Source organism: Vicugna pacos, chromosome 1 (genome assembly GCF_048564905.1).
Source record: "Vicugna pacos chromosome 1, VicPac4, whole genome shotgun sequence".
Taxonomy (NCBI): domain Eukaryota; kingdom Metazoa; phylum Chordata; class Mammalia; order Artiodactyla; family Camelidae; genus Vicugna; species Vicugna pacos.
Window position 1 is genome coordinate 62,574,496 of NC_132987.1, and position 4,934 is coordinate 62,579,429.

The 4,934-nt window shown below is 44.4% G+C and overlaps 1 pseudogene; it reads left to right on the forward strand.

Annotated features, from left to right (window-relative positions):
- Positions 1-3,597: 3,597 nt before the first annotated feature.
- LOC102535881 (tubulin alpha-1B chain pseudogene) lies at positions 3,598-4,934 on the forward strand (annotated as a pseudogene).

Genomic DNA, 4,934 nt, shown 5'->3' on the forward strand with positions numbered 1-4,934 from the left:
GTGGGGCTCATCCAGGATGTCAGAATTCTAGGGTAGCCCATATCTCCTTGAAGACTAAATACTAACACTTGACTAGGATTAGAGCAAAGCCATCCAGAGATAAAGACCATGATCTGGTGGGAAATTTGGTGTGCAGAGCTAATGTGACCCCTCAGAAGTCTCTGCTAATTTCAGATTTACCAGCAGACAGTGCTGAGAACAAGCATGAAGGAGTCCTACAGAATGATTAAATTCCCTAGACAGACACATGGTGATAAAAGAGAGTGGAGCACCTTTGTTAGAGTTTGCATTTATGATTAAATTTTCTAAATCAGAGATGAGTGAATTCATCGTTATGGATTGAATTACATGCCCCTAAATATATATATTTAGAGAGAGAGAGAGAGTCCTAATGCCCAGTACCTTGGAATGTGATGTTATTTGGAAATAGGGTCATTGCAGATATAATTAAAGATGAGGCCATAGTGGATTATTTCAAGCCCTGAGAGCCATATCACTGGTTTCCTTACAAGAAGATGGCCATATGAAAATGCAGGGACACCCAGGAAGAATGCCATGTGATGGCAGAGATTCGAGTTGTATGGCTCTAAACCAAGGAATGCCAAGAATTGCTTGCGAAACCAGAAGCTAAGAGAAAGGCATGGAATAAATTCTGCCCTAGAGCCTGATCCCACTGACACCTTGGACTGCTAGCCTCTAAAACTGTGAAAGAAAAATAATTTCTGTTATTTTAAGCTACCTGGTTTGTGGTGATTTGCAGAAGCCCTAGGTAACTAATGCAGTCATTAAAATGCCTTTATCCCCGGGTGAATTTCTTTTTAGGAAAGGAATAGTAATTTCAATGGCACTAACCCCAGCTGCCAAAGTAGGGAGGCACTCAAAACCCTTTTAAAACTGTTGCACCTCTTAATCTGCCATAAAATTGGTGGCCTGGATATGTGATGAGTAACTGAGTTTTGGAGGATGAAACTAGTGTCTAGCTACTGTCCAGTCCCTGGCACCCAGGGAAGGAATTACTTGGGACCCTAAGTTTGCTGATAAGAGTTTAGGGAAGTGTAAGCATTTCTAACCCACCCCCATGCCCCACAACTACTACTATTTGTGGTAAAAACGGACAATTCCTTAATTCACAAAATGAATCTACAGCTATTAATGCAGAAACTAAGTCAGTCTTTGGGAAGAACACCATCTCCAGAAGACAGAAAGTAATTAGAGTCCCCAAAATATCTAGTTTGGTTGGTACCAAGTTTCCCTCTTAGTTAGTAGCCAAGACACTGAAACTGGCCTATATTGTCTGAGAAGGAAGATGGCAGATGGCATGGTTGAAATATGAGGCTCCTATTGCCTTTCGACTGAGTCAGTGGCTCTGTCCTTCCTCTAGGTGTATGAGACCTATCAGAGGATTCACCCATCTCTGCGGAAGGCCACATCCGTGGAGACTGGAGGAAATGGAACCAACATTCCACTTGGGAGACTTTTGGGGAGGATTACAAAGGGATATCATCCACATGGATTCAGATCACCATCATATCACCCTGAATCCAGGCTTACCTAAGAACACAAGTAGCCCAAAGGGAATGTATTATCTATTGTCACATAACAACTTACTCGAAAACTTAGTGACTTAAAATGACAATAAGCATTTATTATCTCACACAGTTTTTGTGGGTCATGAGTGGCTTGGCTGAGTGTTTCTGGCTAGCACTCTTTCTCATGCTATAGACAAGTTGTCACTTAGGGCTGCAATCATCTGAAGATTTGGTTGGGACTGGAAAATCAGTGCCGGCTACTGGCAAGAGGTCTCAGTTCCTTGCCATGTGGGTCTCTCCACAGAGCTGCTTGAGTGTCCTCATAACATGACAGCTGCTTTCCCAGAGCAAGTGATCCAAGACGGAGTAAGGTGGAAGCTGCAATTCCTTTTATGGCTCATATTGGAAGTCTCATGCTGTTACTTTGGCCATGTTTTCATTAGAATGAAGTTATCAAATCTGGCCTATACTAAAGAAGAGAGGAATTAGATACCATTTTTTTGGAAAGAGTCATGTCAGAGAATTTGTAGATATGTTTGTTTGACTACCACAGGTGTCATGAACACAGGCCTGGGCTGCTTTGTAAGAAGGAATTCCTGTCCTGTGGAATCTAATCTGGGACGAATACCTATGTCCCGTCATCAGGAAAGTCAGAGACTTTTGGATGAGATGTAATTTTCTTTGTAATCATGGCCTAAAACACAATTATGGCCAGTGAGAATAACGAAGAAATCTGCTAGGTGGTTCTGGGAAAGTTTTTGTCTTGTCTTTCCCCTTTCTTCCTGCCTCAGACACAGATGTGATGGCTGGAGCTGCAAAAACTACCCTGTAAACAGGAGCACAAGGCCAAGAGTTATCAGCCCTGACTTCACTGAACCAGTACCAACCAGCCTGCTTTCTCTTGGACCTCTCTTTATGTAACAGAAACAACTCTCTATTACTTAAGCCACTGGTGTTCAAGCTTGCTGTTACTGATAGCCTTTCCTAACTAATGCTAATTACATAGTAGAAAACAGGAAAAAGAAAGGAGTCAATTCTTATCTTCTGAATTTTAAAACCTAGGTCTCAGGGTGGTAAACAAAACCCAAAACAACCTCAGGGTATGGGCAGAAGATTTGTGAAATTACATGACGGCTACCCAACACCTAGACCACATAAAGATTCCCTGGTCTGGAAATAATAAAAGTTAAATTGAGTTATGGAAAAATAAAACTGCTTTTCTTGTTCCATGAGTCTCTACACTAAGATTTATACTTACCATGTGGTAACTCTCCTGTGACTGAAAATGTTAGTTCCATCTTACCCTTTGAAGTCTTACTACCACTCTTAACTCATGGTCATTCTCTGAAAATACACTTTCCTTCTATTCTTCTTGATTTTAACCACCCTTCTCTCTTCTCCCCGGCTTGAAGACTTGAGGTTGTCCTTCACTTTTGCCTCTGATCCACCTCCTACATCTGATCTATTATTTCTTGGCTTTTTTCTATTCACAGATACTGGTTTATAACAACAAAATATTTTCTTTTTTTATTATTGAAGTATGGTCAGTTTACAATGTTGTGTCGATTTCTGGTATACAGCATAATAGTTCAGTCATGCATATACATATATTCGTTTTCATATTCTTTTTCATTGTAGGCTACTACAAGATACTGAATTAGTTCCCTGTGCTATACAGTAGAAATTTGTTTATCTTATTTCTTGACTTCTCTTTCGTTTCTCCTTCTCCTTCTCTCCTACTCTCTCCTGTCCCTCTTTCTCCACTTGTCTCCCTCTCTCCTGTCCTCTGTCCCCCTCTCTCTCCACCTCCCTCCCTCTGTCCTCGAAGCCTTCTGTCACTGGGACTATTGACATTCTTAGTACATGAATTCCTCCCCAAAATGGAGCTGCAGCTCCAGCAAAGCTGATCTGTTGAGGGAGGTGTTTGGATAGACTGTCCCACAGAGAACAACTAAAAATACTGGATGTAAGTACATTACTTACCTCGACTCTTAGGTTGTCAGGGATGGTAACCGGGACCCAGTGAGTGTCTACTCCTGTTGCCTGCGTCTGCTGACCTGTAGCCACCATGCACGAGTGCATCTCTATCCATGTTGGCCAGGCTGGTGTCCAGATCGGCAGTGCCTGCTGGGAGCTCTACTGCCTGGAATACAGCATCCAGCCCGATGGCCAGATGCCAAGTGACAAGACCACTGGGGGAGGAGATGACTTCAACACCTTCAGTGAGACAGGCGCTGGCAAACATGTGCCCAGGGATCCTGGAATCCACAGTCATAGATGAAGTTCACCCTGGCACCTACTGCCAGTTCTTCCACCCTGAACAGCTCACCACAGGCAAAGAAGATGCTGCCAATAACTATGCCTGCAGTCACTACCCCACTGGCAGGGAGATCACTGACCTCGTCTTGGACCGAATCCAGAAACTGGCTGACCGGTGCACAGGCCTTCAGGGTTTCTTGGTTTTCCACAGCTTCAGTTGGGGAACTGGTTCTGGGTTCACCTCCCTGCTGATGGAATGTCTCTCTGTTGATTATGGCAAGAAGTCCAAGCTGGAGTTCTCCATTTACCCAGCCCCCAGGTTTCCACAGCTGTAGTTGAGCCCTACAACTCCATCCTCACCACCCACATCACCCTGGAGCACTCTGATGGTGCCTTCATGGTAGACAACAAGGCCACCTATGACATCTGTCATAGAAACCTCGATATTGAGCGCCCAAACTACACAAATCTTAACCGCCTTATTAGCCAGATTGTGTCCTCCATCACTGCTTCCCTAAGGTTTGATGGAGCCCTGAATTCAATCTGACAGAATTCCAGACCAACCTGGTGCTCTATCCTCGCATCCACTTCCCTCTGGCCACATATGCCCCTGTCATCTCTGCTGAGAAAGCCTACCATGAACAGCTTTCTGTAGCAGAGATCACCAATGCTTGCTTTGAGTTAGCTAGCCAGATGGTGAAATGTGACTCTTGCCATGGTAAATACATGGCTTGCTGCCTGTTGTACTGTGGTGATGTGGTCCCCAAAGATGTCAATGCTGCCATTGCCACCATCAAGACCAAGAGCATCATCCAGTTTGTGCACTGGTGCCCCACTGGCTTCAAAGTTGGCATTAATTACCAGCCTCCCACCGTGGTACCTGGTGGAGACCTGGCCAAAGTACAGTGAGCTGTGTGCATGCTGAGCAACACCACAGCCATTGCTAAGGCCTGGGCTTGCCTGGACCACAAGTTTGACCTGATGTATGCCAAGGGTGCCTTTGTTCACTAGCACGTGGGTGAGAGTATGGAGGAATGAGAGTTTTCTGAGGCCCATGAAGACATGGCTGCCCTTGAGAAGGATTATGAGGAGGTTGATACAGACTCTGTTGAAGGAGAGGGTGAGGAAGAAGGAGAGGAATACTAA